This window comes from Pelodiscus sinensis, chromosome 2 (assembly GCF_049634645.1).
Source record: "Pelodiscus sinensis isolate JC-2024 chromosome 2, ASM4963464v1, whole genome shotgun sequence".
NCBI lineage: Eukaryota > Metazoa > Chordata > Testudines > Trionychidae > Pelodiscus > Pelodiscus sinensis.
Genome location: NC_134712.1, coordinates 253,762,856 through 253,780,949, shown reverse-complemented (window position 1 = coordinate 253,780,949; position 18,094 = coordinate 253,762,856). Strand labels below are relative to the sequence as shown.

At 47.8% G+C, this 18,094-nt stretch overlaps 1 long non-coding RNA gene across 1 annotated transcript; it reads left to right on the top strand.

The window, feature by feature from the left end:
* Positions 1 to 3,090: 3,090 nt before the first annotated feature.
* On the top strand, positions 3,091 to 11,142 carry LOC142826868 (uncharacterized). Its single transcript, XR_012901138.1, has 2 exons — positions 3,091 to 3,361; positions 10,758 to 11,142. It is a non-coding gene; the product is annotated as an uncharacterized LOC142826868 (long non-coding RNA).
* Positions 11,143 to 18,094: the final 6,952 nt, after the last annotated feature.

Below are 18,094 nucleotides of genomic sequence, written 5' to 3'. Positions count from 1 at the left end.
CTCAAGCCGCATTCTTTCGAAATTATTTCGAAAGAACGCGGCTTTTCTTTCGATGGCGGTAAACCTCATTTCACGAGGAAGAACGCCTTCTTTCGAAAGTTCCTCTTTTGAAAGAAGGCGTTCTTCAATGTAAAGAGGCCGTCTTCGAAAGAGAGCATCCAGACTCGCTGGGTGCTCTCTTTCGAAAAAGCGGATTTCTCTTTCGAAAGATCCGCCTGCAGTCTAGACGCGATCTTTCGAAAGAGGCTCTTTCGAAAGAAGCCTGCAGTCTAGACATAGCCTGGGTTAGATGGACCTTTGGGCTGACCTAGTATGGCCATCCTTATGTTCATAAGCAGGGAAGGCTCTGATGGTTGAGTGTGACTTGGTGTGTATGGTTAGAAGGTATAATATGGATATTCAAGAATGTGGGTCTTTTAAGAAATTATGAGGCAAGGGCAGGAAAACTACTGCTATGGGATCCCTGTGTAAGGATCTACAGTTCTAGAATTTGTTAAAGACTAACAAAAAGTGGAGAGGGCATCATGAGCTTTCGTGGGCACCACCCACTTCTTCAGACAAATAAATACCAGAAAAAGAGAGGAGATAGGGAGGGAAAGGGAAGGAAAAAAACCAGGAAAACATCTGCCAATTAGAGTATCCAGTGCGTGGCTTTTGATGTCCTTAGGGTGGAATCTAGCAGCCCATTCAGACAGGTCTTTGTTCAGACCTGTAAATGAAACCAAGTTCTGCAGCTTCTCTCTCTGGATGGTTTTTGAAATTGCTTTGTAAAAGTACAGTCACTTTTAGATCCATTAGTGAGTGCCCGGGTAGGTTGACATGTGCCTCCATGGGTTTCTGTGTGTTACCATTTTGAATAAATGATTTGTGTCCATTAATCCTGTGCCATAGAGACTGTCCAGTCTGGTCAATCTCTATAGCCGAGGGGCATTGCCGGCATAAATCACATTGGTGGATGTGCAGTTATATGAACTTCTGAGGTGGTGGTTAATGTGGTTAGGTCCTGTGATGACATCGCTGGTATAGATGTGTGGAGAGAGGTGGCACCGGGATTTATTGCAGGGGTAGGTTCCTGTGTGAGTGTTTCTGAGCTGTGATGTGTGGCTGGTGGAAAGAATTTGTTTGAGATTCAGCGGTTGTCTGTAGGCGAGATTGGCCTGTCCCCCTAGGCCTGTGAGAGTGAGGGGTTGTTTTCCAGGATAGATTGTAGATTGTTAATGATGCACTGGAGGGGTTTAAGTTGGGGGCTGTAGGTGATGACCTAGGGTGTCCTGTTGTTTTCGTTGTTGGGCCTGTCTTGAAGAAGCTGATGCCTGAGTACATGTCCAGCTCTGTCGATCTGATTTTTGTTTTGTTTTTTTCACTTCCCAGGTGGGCATTTCAGTTTTAAGAATGCCCGATAGAGATCCTGTAGGAGTTTGTCTCTGTCTGTGAGATTGGAGCAAATCCGGTTGTATCTTAGGGCCTGGCTAAACAATGGATTGAGAAATGTGTCTTGGATGGAAGCTGGAGGCATGTAGGTAAGTGTAACAGTCGGTAGGTTTTCAGTATAAGGTGGTGGAAATGTGGCTGCCATTTAATTCTATTGTAGTGTCAAGAAAGTGTCGATTGTACTGTAGTGACAAGGAAGTGGATCTTTTGTGTTGACTGGTCCAGGCTAAGGTTGATGGTGGGGTGGAAGTTGTTGAACAGAGATTTCAACAACTTCCATCCCATCATCAACCTTACTATCCTCTTAGAACGGACACGTTAAGGGTGTGTCTGCACAGGGCACTAGCTCAAAAGAAGCGATGCAATTTGAGCAATGCAAGTTGCATAGCTTATTTCGAGATTGTTTATTTTGAAATGTGGCACTGTCTACTCCACGCCATATTTTGAAATAGACCACTATTCCAACCAGTCCCTTTATCCGCATGGAATGAGGTCCTGGGACATCAGAATAGCAAGCCCGTTATTTCGATTGCATTTTCAAATAACGGGCATGCTGTAAGACACGGAAAACGCTATTTCAAGATACTGGACACATCCAGAAATAGCACCGCTGTCTAGACGTACCCTAATGGGCAATATTTTTTTCCTTTCTTTTCCTTCTCTTTCCCTCCCTATCCTCTCTGTTTCTCTGCTATTTATTTGTACCTTGGGCCCCTTACTCCATTTGTCTGAAGAAGTGCTCATGAAAGCTCATGATACCAGCTACACTTTTTATTAGTCTCTAAGGTGCTACAGAACTAGTTGTTGTTTTTTTAAATTCATAAAGATAGTTAATTCCAGGAATAGGTTACTAAGAGAGGTTGTGATTGGAGGTTACTAAGAACAGGCTGGACAATGTCCCATCACGGTGGATGTAGGTTTACTAGGCCCTGTCTTAGCACAGGGGGCTGGATTTGATAGCATCTCACGTTACCATCCAGGTCTGTATTTCTATGAGTATATATCAATCCATAGTGTGTGAAGAATTCAGCAGAGACATGATGCAGGTGTGTAAAATACTGATGGGTATTTTGCCTAGTGACTGCTGTAGGTGAGGGGAACATGAGGAAAACAATTTTTGTCCTGCAAAATCTTGTGTTCTCCCATAAAAACATCACCTTTTTTCTCTCTCTCCATGTTCCACCACCTCCCCCCCTCAAAAAAAAGACGGAAAAAGGAAATGGGAAAATTGTACCACACAACAATATTTTACATTTGAAATGTTCTGTCTTCTCAATGAAAAACAATCAGTTTTTGGCTTTTTTTAGAAAGATGACAAGTTTGGTTTTCTGGAAAGAATTGTTTTCTGAGTGCAATCCCTCCCATTTTGTCATTTTCATAAAAGACCGCATATTTCTGTGTACAATTTTTAATGCTTTCCCTCTCCACAGAAAATATTTTCCATTTTCTGACCGGCTTCACCTGAAGTAGAAGCACTTCAAATGAAGCCAAGAAATTAACAGCCGTATGAATACTCCCTGGGGGAAGTCCATGTGGAGTTGGTTTTCTTTGGGGGAACAGTAAAGTAGCTCTTGGTGTCTCATCATTCATAGTTGTGTGTGGCTCTCTGGGACAGGAGTGGCCTGAGGCCGGCTGCAGCAGCTGGCACCCCAGGCGGAAGGTGTGATCGGCACCCCTGCCTGAACAGCCGTCAATGGCCATGATGTCATCATCGGGCACCTGAGCACCCTGTGATGTCATCATCGGGTGCCCCAGGCCGGCGGCGCCCTAGGCGACTGCTGAGTCAGGCTATGCTCATGGGCCGCCCCTGCTCTGGGATAAAGAGGGGCTCCCTCTGCCCCACCACAACTTTGTGGTTTAAGGGAAAGGAAACACCACAATGAAGGTTTCCTCTCAGGAGAAGCCTCAGAGTCCTATGGAAAAATACTCGGTGAGCATGTAATTAAATCTACATTTCATCATACATATGACAAGAGAGCCAAATGAAGGGTTCATAGGCAACAGAGAGTCCTGATCTTGGTTGTTCCTTAATCATATTCCGACTAATTTTGATGTTTCCCCGTAGTGAGGACACGTGAGTTCGAATTTAGAACATAAGAACATAAGAACGGCCGTACTGGGTCAGACCAAAGGTCCATCTAGCCCAGTATCCTGTCTACCGACAGTGGCCAGCACCAGGTGCCCCAGAGAGGGTGGACCGAAGACAATGATCAAGCGATTTGTCTCCTGCCATCCCTCTCCAGCCTCTGACAAACAGAGGCCAAGGACACCATTTTATCCCCTGGCTAATAGCCTTTTATGGACCTAACCTCCATGAAATTATCTAGCTTCTCTTTAAACTCTATTATAGTCCTAGCCTTCACAGCCTCCTGTGGCAAGGAGTTCCACAGGTTGACTACACGCTGTGTGAAGAAGAACTTTCGTTTATTAGTTTTAAACCTGCTACCCATTAATTTCATTAATTGAATTTGTTAAATCCAGGGGCATAGCAGCCAGGGGGAGGCAGTTGCCCCTGGGCGCCACACTAGGGTGGTGCAGGGAGACGGGGGGCTCTGATGTGGCCACTGCTGCTGCGGCGTGGCCGAGCGGTCCCAGACCCACCTGCCCCTTTCTCCCTGCGCTTGCCCTAGCATGGCCCCCTTCGGCAACTGTCTCTCCTGCCCCCCTCGCTATCTTCCTGGTTAAATTGCAAGTTCTTAAGTCAAATTTAGTAATTTTGAAATAGTTTCCTAGTGTAGACATGGCCTAAAAGCCCAGTAAGCCGTGGAAGTGCTGGTAATGCTGGTAGACAATATTGACCTTCCATGGTCTGGCAAATGCTTTGGTGTGGCACCGGTCAGGAGCTGAGGGAGCCGGGCTAAAGAGTGTCAACCTGTAGTTTTGTGCTGTGACACCTTTGTGGTTTTAGGTCTGATTTGGTAAGCAAGTCATTATCCAGTGAAGTGAAATTTGGGGCCTGGCCACACACCGTGGGGCTGACAGACTGACAAGTCAGACTCCACAAAGGTTGAGAACCAGGGAGGTAGAGGGACCCCCTCCCCCACCCCCAATTCAGACCGGGAAAAGGGGAGGCTGCCTGTTTTTACGAACGGGTAATGTGAGTACGGCAGATGAGCATATCAGAGCAGCTGAAAAATTGTGGTCAACTATTTGGACAGAGAAGTGGGGGTTTTTTCAAAACCAATTCAGCATTCAGTGGGACATTTCAATCTTTCAGTGAAAAAAGCCCCCAAACCTAAAACTGCTTCATCCTTACTCCACCCTTCTCCTAAGACCCCTACTCCTCCTCTCCTAGCCCCCTCTCTGCCCCCACCTCACCCCTACCCTTCTTCCCTCCCCATTCCGCCTCTCCCCAGAGCATGCCCTTTCATCCCTTTCCCCTTGCCCTCTCCCCCAGCACCTCCTGTATGCCATGGAATAAATGCTCAGCACCCACCATTTTTTCCCAACCCCAAAACTGCCACAGGGTCAGCACCCATGTTTCCCATGGCCTGGGCTCCCACGATGCAGTGCTATATGTGAGGTGCAATAACCGTGAGATGTCATGTAATCTGTCCAAGGCTCTAGCCCATAAATACCTTTGACAGAATTTTTCACACAAGGAAAACCAACTGTCCTGCGTCTTAACCCTGCGCTGGCCACAGATTGGCTAGGTGAGGCACATCAAGTCACTGAGCACCTCAGTTTCCCTGCTTCTGACAGGGAAGAGCCTGTTTGTTTTGCTCCCACGTACACTGGAATCAGTTAGCCACTGGACAGAGCCAGCTAACTATTATATTTGGCAGGACCAGAGACCGTGGGCCAGGCACTTAATCTCGTTGGGCTGAATGTGCAAAAGGACTTTGCAACCTAAGCCCTTGTTTTAGGGTCATACCTCCCTGGTTTGGGAGTCCCTGGGATGCACCAAACTCCCGCTTAAACAATGAAGGTGCCGAAACTCCTCGGTACCTGCCTGTTCATAGTCAACTTTGCTCAGGTGCTTGTGTGGCTACTTCTCAAAAAGCATTCGGGGGAGAGGTGAGCAAGCAAGCAAGCAAAGGAGGGTCCGCTGCTGTCAGCCCTCGCGCAATCGGAGGCAGACTCAAGATCCAGTCTCCCTGCTCCTGTGAACCTGAAACCGGTTACCCAGAGTGCAACAGGAGCAATGCAGGGAGCCCTACCTAGGGGCAGGCACCCTACTTCTGGTGCAGCTCCCATTCAAAGTCTCCTCCTTCTTCCCCATTCAGCAAGGGTCTAATTCAGGCATTGAATCACAGTGAATTTTTTTTTAAAGAGGCCTAAAACTGTTGTGCATCCGGTCCTGCATGGCTTGCCATGAAGCACGGAGATGCTGTCAAGGCAGAATTGTCTGTAAACCACACACTGGCCCACACTGAAATCACTGTGACAAGAGCAGTCCAGAGGGCTGCTGCAGAGCAGTGCAGGTAGAGGTGGGGGGGGGGGGGAGAAGACAGCCCAAAAGGGGTAAAAAGCCTGCTGATTAGGGGTGGAGGGCAGCAGGGAATTAGGAGCAGCTGGCAGGGAGTTGGCCCAGGCAGATTGGGGCCAGCTGATTCCACTCCAGGCCTGCTGGAAGCCTTTAAAAGCTTCCCCAGTTAGAAAGAGAGGGAGAGGCTGAGAAAAGAGCAGGAGTTTGAGACAAATCAATATCAGGCATAGAATTAGAAACAGAAGGACAGGGAGTCCTAGAAGGAGTGGTAGGGCTTCCTACCCCGGAAACCAGCTACAAGCCCCAGTCTCTGGGAAGGGGAGAAGGCTACCTGCCCACCCAAAAGCTCAGGGAAGAGGAATCCTTGCCATGCTATTTACAGGGGGAATAATGAATCTGCTCTATGTCCTTAGCTGAGAGCCAGCTGGTTTTCAGCTCAAGTGGTAGAGTCCTGCACTATGAGGACTGCCCTTGGGCATTACATAGCTATGGTGCCCAGTCAGTAGCAAAGCTAGCAGTAGATATCCTGCTTCCCCCACTAAATCCTGACCAATGCCCAGAAAACTACTCCGTGCTGTTCTCTGCTGCACCATGTGTGGTTCAAGTGCTATTCAGAAACATTATCAGGGGAAGGGTGGTGTGGACTCCCATTGTCGCTTTTTAAAATCCCACCTTTTCAGAGAGGCCACTTAAAGCAAAATCCCCTTGTGCTGATCACCTATAATAAGAACAGCCCCTGTGAGAGCCTGAATACAGAACCTGCAGGGCAGATGGCCTTGGGCAAGTCACTTAATCTCTTTGGGCTGAATGCTCCAAAGGACTTAGGAAACTAATAATTTGTTGGGGGAAAGTCAGCATGGTTTCTGTAAAGGGAAATTATGCCTTACCCATCCGGTAGAGTTCTTCAAAGGTGCCAACAAGTATGTGGATAAGTGGGACCCGGTGGATATAGTGTACTTAGATTTCAGGAAGCGTTTGACAAGCTGCCTCACTAAAAGCTTCTAAGTAAAGTTAGCTGTCATGGGACAAGAGGGAAGATCCTCTCATGGACTGATAACTCCTTATAAGACAGGGAACAAAGGGTAGGAATAAATGGTCAGTTTTCAGAATGGAGAGCGGTAACTACTGGTGTCCCCCAAGGGTCCGTCCTGGGACCAATCCTATTCAACCTATCATATATATAGTAGCCCAATGTCTGTGAGTCTGTAATGCTGTAGCGTTACAGTCTTGCCTCTGGGGGGTGGTCTTGCCTCCCGCTGTGGCGCTCGGCTGAGTTCTGCGCCGCTCAGCCGGGCCGCTGTGGGGGAGCAAGTGGCGGCAAGAGCGCCCCCCTGCTGCATGGGGAGCGTGGACCCCAAACGGCCGCTTGCTGCCGCTTGCTCCCCCGCCGCGGCCTGGCCAAGCGGTGCAGAACTCAGCTGAGCACCATGATGGGAGGGGAAGGGGGGGGAACAGGGTGGTGACATACACAGCCCTGCTCCCTGGGCATGTATGTCACCGCCCCGCCCACTTCCCCTTCCGCTATGGGGCTCGGCTGAGTGCTCCGCGCTCAGCCGTGACGCCACGGGGGAGCCCAAACGGCCGCTTGCTCCACCTGCTCCCCCACGGTGGCCTAGCTGAGTGGCACAGACCTCAGCCGAGCGCCACGGCAGGAGGGGAAGGGGGGCGGGGCGGTGATGTAAATGGCCCTGCCCCCTGGCCGTGTACGTCACTAAGGTAGGGTAAAAAAAAAAACGGACACACTTGATCGGGGGCGGGAGAGGGAGGGACAGTCCAGGAGAGGAGCGGGGCTGGCTGGGAGGAAGGGCGGAGGATCAGAGGCAGCGTAGCTGGCCAGGGGAGAACGGGGGGAGGGGGTGGCCGGTGGGAAGCAAAGCTGGTCGGGGGTGGGAGTTGGGGGCAGCGAGGCTGGCTGTGGGAAATCGGGAGGAGGAACTGGCTGGCGGAGGGCAGGGAGAGGGAATCGGCCGTTGGGGAGCTGGAGTCACCCGGGTGCGTGCATCCCCGATGGAGACAAAGGAGAGCGGAGAGAGAGTGAGATGCAGGAGGGAGAGGAGAAGAAAAAGGGAGAGGGAGAGGCAGGAGGGGGAGAAGAGAAAGAAAGAGACGGAGAGAGAGGCAGAAGGCGGAGGAGAGCTGAGAGAGAGGGGGAGGCAGTAGGAGGAGGAGAGAGAGAGATGGATCGAGAGAACGGAGGCTCAGGAGAGAAGACCGATGTGGAGGAGAGACCTGAAAATCCCGTTTTATGGCGGGCTAATTGGCTAGTTTATAAATAATCTGGAGAAAGAGGTAAACAGTGAGGTGGCAACGTTTACAGATGATACTAAACTGCTCAGGATAGTTTAGTTCAAAGCAGACTGTGCCGAGTTTCCAAAGGATCTGAGGGTGCATCTACGCCGCAACGTCATTTTGAGATAACCAGTGTTATTTTGAAATAACGATGCGAGCATCTATACAGCCATTCCGTTATTTCGAAACAATGGTCGGCTTATTCCGAAAACTGTAAACATCATTCTACAAGGAATAATACCTATTCCAAAATAGCTATTTCAAAATGAGGCGTATGTAGATGCTCCACTGCTGGTATTTCAAAATAGCCCCTCCACAGAGCCATTCTAAGTTATTCCTCCCCAGTGCCTCTTGGGGCTCTAAATCAAGATAGCACGTCTACATTAGGGAAGCCAACCTCGGACTCATTTGGAGGCTTTCCTGCAGCATAGATGTGTTATTTTGGAATAACTATTCCGGAAAAGCTTATTTTGAAATAAGCATGCAGTGCAGATATACCCTCACAGAATTAGGTGTTTAGGCAACCAAGTGGCAAATGAAATTTAAGGTTGATAAATGTAAAGAGATGCACATTGTAAAAAATAATCCCAACTCTTCATACAAAATGATGGGGACTAATTTGACTATAACCACTCCAAAGAGAGGTCTTGGAGTCATTGTGGACAGTTCTCTGAAAACATCCACTCAATGTGCAATGGCAGTCAAAAGCAAACAGAATGCGAGGAATCATTTAAGAAAGGATAGAGAATAAGACAGAGAATATTGTATTACCTCTATATAAATCCATGGTACGCCCACATTTTGAATACTGCGTACAGATGTGATTGCCTCATCTCATAAAAGATATATTGGCATTGGAAAAGGTTTAGAAAAGGGCAACAAAAATGATTAGGGGTTTGGAATGGGGGCCATATAAAGAGAGATTAAAGAGACTGGGACTTTTCAGCCTAGAAAAGAGGAGACTCATTGGGGATATGCCAGAGGTCTATACAATCATGACTGGTGTGGGAAAAATGAATAAGAAAAAGTTATGTACTTGCTCCCATACCATAAGAATTAAGGGGGGGTCAATAAACCCATTACCTAATTAATAGGTAGCTGGTTTAAAACAAACAGAAGGAAGATTTTCTTCATGCAGCACACAGTCAATCTGTGGAACTCCTCGACAGAGGATGTTGTGAAGACCAGGACTTTAACAGGGTTCAAAAAAGAACTAGATAAATTCATAGAGGTTAGGTCCATCAATACTTAGTAGCTAGAATAGGTTGGAATGGTATCCCTAGCCTCTGTTTGTCAGGGACTAGAAATGGGTGACAGGAGAGGGATCACTTGATGATTCCCTGTTTCTGTTCAGTCTCTCTAGGGCATCTGGCATTGGCCTCTATTGGAAGACCAGATACTGGGCTAGATGGACTTTTGGACTGACCCAGTATGGCCATTCTTATGTTTTAAGCTCTTAGCTCTAGTCTACACTAGGGCAAGGAGCTCAAATTATTATTTCAAAATAACGCCGCTTAGGTCGAATTAATAAGCAGAGCGTCCACACTACTAAGCCCATTATTTTGAAATAACAGGCCACTTATTTTGATATCTGTACTCCTGCTTTCCTTGGGGAATAACGCTAATTTTGAAATAGCTACTTCAAAATAGCAGTAGTGCGGACCCTCCGGTGTCGTCATTTTGAAATAACGACTCCCCAGAGTCATTTGAACTAATTACTCCCCAGTGCTTCCTGGGGCTCTTAAGTTGACGTTCCGTGTCCACATTAACAGCGACTGCCTCAGACTCATTTTGAGGCTTCCCTGTAGTGAGGACACGCTTGTTCGAATTTGTTATTTTGGGAATTATTAAATCGGTTTTAGTTATTTTGAAATAGTTTCCTAATATAGACATGCCCCTATATCCCAGTTTTGAGATCCCTATGACATACAGAACACCTGCTGAGGCCCTCTGGATACCTAAACTTGCACATCTCTAACAACTCTGGCAGGAAAATGACAGGCAGGGTTTCAAATAACCAGTATATGGTGGCTGGGCAGCTGGGGATTTAGCCCCTGCTCTGACCTGCTGTGTGTGTGATTTTTGGGAAAACTCTTTTCCCATCTGTGCCTCTGCTTCCTTCCCCACCTGTCCTCTCTCTTGTCTATTTAGACTGTAAGATGTTTTGGAGTGGGGCAGCCACTGGCTATGTATTTAAACAGCGGAATTCCTTTTCTTGGTTGGGCCTCTACACACATGGAAAGAATTTTTTGGACATAAGATGAGTTAAGAGAGATTGACCATCTCCCACCAGCAGGAGGAGGGAGTGGGATACTGACTCGGGTCTTGTCTCCACTTACCGGAGGATCGACACTCTGACGCTCGATCCTCTGGAGATTGATTTAACAGGTCTAGCAAAGACCCGCTAAATCAAATGCTGAGGGCACCCCCATCTGTGCTGGTACTCCTCTCTGTTGTGAGGAGTAAGGGAAGTCGATGGGAGCATTTCTCCTGTCAATCTCCCGCCGCGGGCCCGCATCAGAAAATTGATGCAAGGTACATCGATGCCAGCTACATAATGCCATATACTGATCTGCCCACAACAATTCGCTCTGCCTTTTTTTCCCAGACATAGACACGCATCCTCGTACCCCTCCCTGGCTTCAGAAGAGATGACTTAAGGAAGTCTATGTGCACATGCGTGTGCCTATATGCATACGCGTCCTTCCAGGGAGTGGACAAGCAGCCGGCTCGGGGAATTTGTTGCCACTGCGAAAGAAGGCCTTAAACAACTGTAGTGAACTCTGTGCTCCGGCACACAGCTGTGTAAACTAAAACTGCAGGCTTGCTCTCATGTGGCCTGTTACTTATGGAAAACGAGAGATATAGCTTAGCAGCGGGGGACTTGTCTGTCAAACGGTTTCACACTGTTGGTCAAACAGGGCTCTTTGACTGGAGAGGAAAAAAGATCCTCCCTGAAACCGAGGCCTAATAAATCGACCCCTTGAGCCTCATGCAGTCTTGGAATGATTACATTAATTTTTTTTGCTACATAATCATCAATAAATCAAGCATAGCCCATTAAACAATAGATGCCTCGGAGGCCGTCTAGTCAAATGTGCTTTCGATAAGCGTCAGGGTTTTTTTTTTTCCCTGGGATTGTAACATTTTTCTTTCCTCTGTTTGTTTTTTCTAAGGGTCAAATAATGCTGTTAAAAGAGCAGTTAATAGATAGAGCTCTTTTTCCATATTCCCGTCACGGTGTTTGACGCTGGGAGATTTATGGAATATCTTTTCCCAGTTCAACAATAGCCTGTTTTGTTGGACTAAAGAAGTATTTGAACGTGAGTGGAGATTCTTAATAACTTTCCTGCTGTCTCCTTTCCAGCAAAAGGCCTAGCCAAGGCCAAGAGCAGTATAAATAATATAGAAATGTATATATGGTGAGGGTATAGACGTATAATACATACGTCAGGGTATTGGCTGTTTATTTTAACATGATGAGATCTTCAGGAAACTCAGATTGATTTTAATAGGATTCAGCCCTCCAACATCCACTAGCTTTTATGGGCGCGGCAGGGCAAAGATGTGGGGAGTTCTGGGGAAGTGTAGAGGTTTTATCTGCACAATTTCTAGAAATATCTCCCAGCCGCCACTCAGTACAAAACACATCCAGACTCCTGGGTCTCCACCCTCAGATCACTGTACCATCATACGGCCCATGGGACTGCTGCCTTTGGAGCTAATCAAAGTTGCTCCTAAATCAGCCAGCAGGGGTTGTTCCACCCTTCCCAGGCCTATGTAGCTCTCCCAGCTCTTGCTAGTCTTGCAAGACTGGGAAACCACCCTGAGTCTCTGTCATGCAAGGTTCTCCATCCACACGCCTGTCACACAAGCCCAGAAAGGAGGGGTGCGGTGGGGGCGGGCTTGAAGCCCCCACCAGGTTTTGCACCCAGCTTGCCTCCACCTAGAGGCTGGCCTGGCTACTGACCCACCACCAGCTTCACCAGTCCTGGGTTTCAGCCTCCAGGCAGCCCCCGTGGAGTCCCACCAGCCCCACTGGCTTTGCTGCTGTCCACCGGCATTGCAGGCTCCAGTGGCCCTTGCTGTCCCATCACCTGCTGGCCATGCCCCTGCAGGATCCACAGCCCACTGGCCCTGTAGGCCCCAGGGTCCAACTACCAGCTCTGTAGTCCCAAGGGTCCAATCCACTGTCCCTGAAAGCCCCAGGGTCCAAGCCACCAGCCCTATAGGCCCCAGGGTCCAAGTGAAGCTCTGCAGTCTCTGTTGCCACCCAGAGTCCCACCACCAGCTGGGTGCTCTACTCCTGGTCTTGGCCCCGGGCTCAGCAGTTGCCCCTGGCTCTTCTAGGGCCAGCGAGGGGTGAGGATTGCCAACTCGTCCAGACCGTATGGACTGGATTCCATTGCCATGAATGGTGTCCGCTCGGACCAGGCCAGGCGAGTTGGCAACTGTCAGAGGGGCATGACAACAGGAGTGTGTGTGTGTGTGTGTGTGTGTGTGTGTGTGTGTGTGTGTGTGTGTGTGTGTGTGTGTGTGTGTGTTGGGGGGAAGGAGACAACTCAGCACCCTCACCCCCTAACAGTTGTCCCAACGCCACTACCTGGGGTTGGTTTTGTCCTGCTGAAGTGCTCAGGTTTGGCTGTGACTCCGGAGCATCACGACCTGGGGTGGGCAGAGTCTGGCTCTTTTGGTTCACAAGTCGCAGGAAGAGCTGCGGGGGCCGCAGGCGCCAAATCTGCAGGGTGTAGAAAGCTAGCCGGGCCTTGCGCTGTGGGGAGAATGCAAGCCGTAATAAGCATGGGACCAGGAAAAAAAAGAGGGTCAGGTTTCAGGGAGGACTTAGCGTGATACGGCACCAAGGGTTTGGACAAGGAAGTCAGGGCATGGGCTGCATGGAGCACAGGCCTCTCAACGTACCTCAGGAAGGTTTCTTTCCTCCAACTCTGCCTGCCTCCCAGGATGATTATGAATGAAACAGGAGCCAGTGCAGATGACTGAGGGCAGGTGCCATGTTTCCTGCCTGAAGCATCTCCCAGTAAATGGGTAACCATCCAAAGGGATGCTGTGAGAACTTGAGGCGTTTGAAGCCAATCTGATTTTGATGGAGTTTCAAAACATAAGAACAACCAGACTGGGTCAGACCCAAGGTCCATCTAGCCCTGTGTCCTGTCTTCCAACAGTGACCGAAGCCAGACACCTCATAGGGAATGAAGAGAAAAGGGAATTATCAAGTGATCCCTTTCCTGTCACCCATTCCCAGCCTCTGACAAAGAGAGGCTAGGGACATCTTTCCTACCCATCCTGGCTAATAGCCGTTGATGGACCTATCCTCCATGAATCTATATAATTCTTTTTTCAACCCTGTTAAAGTCCTGGTCTTCACAACATCCTTTGGCAAGGAGTTCCACAGGTTGACTGTGCTCTGTGTGAAGAAAAACTTCCTTTTAGTAGGCACCCAAAATAATAACTATTGTATGGGTCCAATTCTCCTTACACAGGAGCACAAACTGCAGGATCCTTTATGGACTTCTTGGGCCTGTGAAGCTGGGATAGAAAAGTCTCACATTTTCCAGTGCTTTTGTGCATTCATTTAAGCCTGATGTCAAACTTGCTTCTTGGCCTAGGAAATCTTGTGGCCAACCTGCCGGTTTCTGACTCAAAATGTGGGGGTTGAATTCCTCCTCCGAGGGTACGTCTAGACTACATGCCTCCGTCGACGGAGGCATGTAGATTAGCCAGATCGGCAGAGGGAAATGAAGCCGCGATTAAAATAATCGCGGCTTCATTTAAATTTAAGTGGCTGCCCCGCTCTGCCGATCAGCTGTTTGTCGGCAGATCGGGGCAGTCTGGACACGACGCACCGACAAAGAAGCCTTTCTTGATCGGCACAGGTAAACCTGGTTTCACGAGGCATACCTGTGCCGATCAAGAAAGGCTTCTTTGTCGGCGCGTCGCGTCCAGGCTGCCCCGATCTGCCGACAAACAGCTGATCGGCAGAGCGGGGCAGCCATTTAAATTTAAATGAAGCCGCGATTATTTTAATCGCGGCTTCATTTCCCTCTGCCGATCTGGCTAATCTACATGCCTCCGTCGACGGAGGCATGTAGTCTAGACACACCTCTACAGTCTGCCTGTTTGATCTTGAGTCAGTTTTTACCTGCTTGGTGCCTCAATTTCCCATCCCTGAAAAAAAAACGCTTCTTTTCTCTTGTCTGTTCAGATTGTTGGATCAGGGAAGGTGTCTTACTTCCTTCATGGACAGCACCTAGCACATCAAGCCTGTCAGTTTAGTAGAGCTCTCCAGGTTTACAGTGATACAAATCAGCATCATGAAGTTTTTCTGTTTCCAGTCCTACCCGGGCCCTCAGAAATGCAGAGCGGCTGGTATACGCTCAGTACTTAACATGGCCTTTTGGTTATCATGCTTATTTTAGAAAGTTATCCAAAGTTTCTCCAACTTGAAGCAAAGGTTCAATTTGGGTTCAGGTTTAGTTCAAAAGCAGACAGGGAGGAGGTCTTATTTGTTCTGAGATAGTTTTCCCGTCCCCACTCCAAACTCTTCTGAATTTGTCAGCGGGGTGCTCGGAGGAGGGTGGAAGGAAGGACTGACTGTATTGAACCACAGCTGCAGCCTTACTGTCTGCCAAGCAGGCAAAATAACCTTTAATTTTAACATCTGCCCATCTTCATCTGACCAAACTTCTCCCCTTGCAAAGAGAAGCGTCTGGATCTCCCGATCTCAGCAGCACTGAATTTGCTGTGAGCAGGAGTGTTTCCAATTAGCGGGTGTCGTCAGTCAGGGTTCGTTCTCTGTCAGTATTCGGGGTTCATCCTGAGAGGTTCCTGACAGGTCCTCTACTTTGTCAATGATGATAGACTTTCGGCTGCGTGCATGCATGCGTGTGCTCCCCTGTCTAAAGATTTAATCCTGTGCACTTGAGTTAACACAACAGACTCCTGAGAGAGCCCTCAGAGACCACAAATCAGATAAGGATCGAAATCACCAGAGCAGGTTTATTGCCAAATGACACACGTTAACAATTGTTAGCAGACAGACTCAACGCAAAGCCACTGCGCGTTCTGTAAGCCGTGGCAATGTACCAACACATAAAAGCGCACAGAATGCCCTTCCCCCCCCCCAAAGTTTGTCGGCGCTCACCTTTTGGGGTGCCCTTTTATAGACAGGTACAAACAAGGTACATCACTTCTTACGTATCAGGTTGCCACTCTCTGTTACCTAGTTACCACCCCTCACTTTGGAGAAGTGGGGCTTACTTACTATTCTTTATGCTGTCAACTTGGACCCAGTCCTGAACCTAGGTCGGTATATACATTCGTTTTTGGGGAGTCGGTTGGTACCAAGGTGTTTCTTCTTGAGATGTTCTGCTACACTCATAGCCTGTCCTTGAACCTTGTACCTGGTGCATCCCTAGATTCTTCCATGCTCAACCTAACTTACACAATCGTACAATTACCAATAGGGGCTCTTTCCTGACTGCCGTGTTACAGAACCAAAGTCATAACAACGGCCATATTGGGTCAGACCAATGGTCCATCAAGCCCAGTAGCCTGTCTGCCAACAGTGGCCAATGCCAGATGCCACAGAGGGAGGGGACACAACAAGTAATCCTCATGTGATCCCTCCCCTGTCACCCACCGCTAGAGAAAATGAGGTTAGGGACACCATTCCTACCCATGGCTAATAGCCATTGATGGACCTAGCCTCCATGAATCTATTTAGCTCTTTTTTGAACTGTAAGTCTTGCGTCTTAGATTCCAGGCCTTTCGCTGTTTTTATGTTACAGGCCTTTATTCAGGTCTGCTGACGCCATATTACCGACCCTCAATGTACTACAGTTGGAACTCACGTTATGAAACATCTGACATCGGTATTTCCATTGTGGCTGCTGCTTTGTGTCCTGATGTTCTAGTGTTCACATAAGGGAAGTCGGGGGCCGGCATCTTGTGGAACAGCTCTTTTTTGGAAGAAAGGGGCTCTCTACAGAGAAGGGTGAGCTGGAATTAAACCACGAAATGTGCATTCTGACGCCATCCAGAGCATGAATTAAATCCACTGCCTGTGAGAACAGCCCATGAAAGCCTGGGGATTCCAAGTGCTTTTGGCTGGGGGCTGGGAAGAGGGAGAACAAAATGGTTAAAAGCAGAAAAAGGAAAGGGGGGAGCGTTCCTGGGTGGCTTAGAAGAATATTGCTGGGAGAAGAAGTCTTTAATTTCTAAGCCCAAGGCCAGAAGCAAAACAGCCTGGTCTAATGGATGAGGCACTAGCTCAGGACTCTTGAGGGTTGGATTCTACTCTTAGCTTTCCTGATAACCTGCTGTGTGGCCTTGTGTAATTCACTTCACTGCCTGACTTTTGTCTGGCTTGTGGAGCTGGACTGTAAACAGTAAGACAAGAAAAATTACTTGAAAATTATAAAAGAATCCTACAAAAAGTAGAAACATGGACAATTTTCTAAGGAGGAGTGCAAAAAAATAGCACCAGCACATAGGTACAAAGTCAAAAAGGCAAAGGCACAAAAAGGCAAAGGCACCTATAAGCAATAAGATGCTCTGCAAGGGTTTGTCTGCACTATGGGATGGACTGACGCTGCAACAATTGATTAATTGGCAGTCGATTTAGAAGGTCTAGGAAAGACACATTAATCAACTACTGATCACTCTGCTGTCACCTCCAGTCGTCTAGCAGAATGAGGTGAATAACAGGAGTCGGCAGGAGAGTGTTTTCTGTTGACCCCCTGCAATGTGGACCGGGGGGGGGAGGGGTAAGTAGTTGTACATGCTGTCAATTTGAGTTACCCTACTAATGTAATTCAAGTTGCGCAGCTTAGATCTACCTGTCTTTGTACTGTAGGCCTGCCCTCAGTTAGTAAAGAGCAAAAAACAAAGGAAAGTGAAGGCTTTCAACTTGGCTGGGAAGGAAAACCAATTGCTGCTGACATCAAGGTGGCTGAGTTGTTGAAAGCCTGTTTTGTGTCAATCTTCTCTACAGGGTTAATGGTGACCAGACACTCAACACAATTAATATGCATGACCAAGGGGAAGGAAGACAACCCAAAATAGGGAAAGAACAGGATAAAGAATATTTAGATATATTAGATGTATTCATGTCAGCAAAGCCCGATGGAACTCATCTTTGGGTATTTTGCCAACCTCGGAATCATGAGCAACTATCTTTAAGAACTCATGGAGGAATCATCAGACCCCAGAGGACTATAGAAAGGTGAACATAACCCCTATCTTTACAAAAGGGAACAAAGACCCAGACTGGTCAGCCTAACTTTGATACCCAGAAAGAAACTCTAAGAAATTGCTAGACAACCAATGGATAAGCATCTAAAGGAGAATAGGATTAAAAGAAATAGCCTGAATGTGTTAAAAACAAACCAAGTCAAACCTAATTTTCTTCTTGGACAGGGTTACTGGACTAGTGGAGGTAGGGGAAAGGGGAGACGCAGTAGATGTGAGATATCTTGGGTTTAATAAGGCTTTTGTCATGGTACCATACGACGTTCTCATAGGCAAATGAGGCACATGATGTCTAGATGGAATTACTGTAAGGTGGATGCCCAAAGAGTTGGAAGACCATACTGAAAGAGTAGCTATCCATGGTTCACTATCAGACTTGGAGAGTGTATGTAGGAATTAGTTCAGGGTCCAGTATAATTAAATAGCTTCATTAAGGACTGGTATAATGGAGTGGAAGGTATGCTTATAACACTTGGGACATGTCTACACTGGGAAATGATTTCAAAATTATTACGTTTGACTTAACTTCTGATGTCATGTCCTCACTATGAGGGAGCCTTGAAATGAGTCCGAGGCAGACTCCATTCAATGTGGATGCGTTACCTCAGACTTAGAACCCCAGAAGCCCTAGGGAGTGATTACTTCGAATGACTCTGGACAGTCGTTATTCAAAAT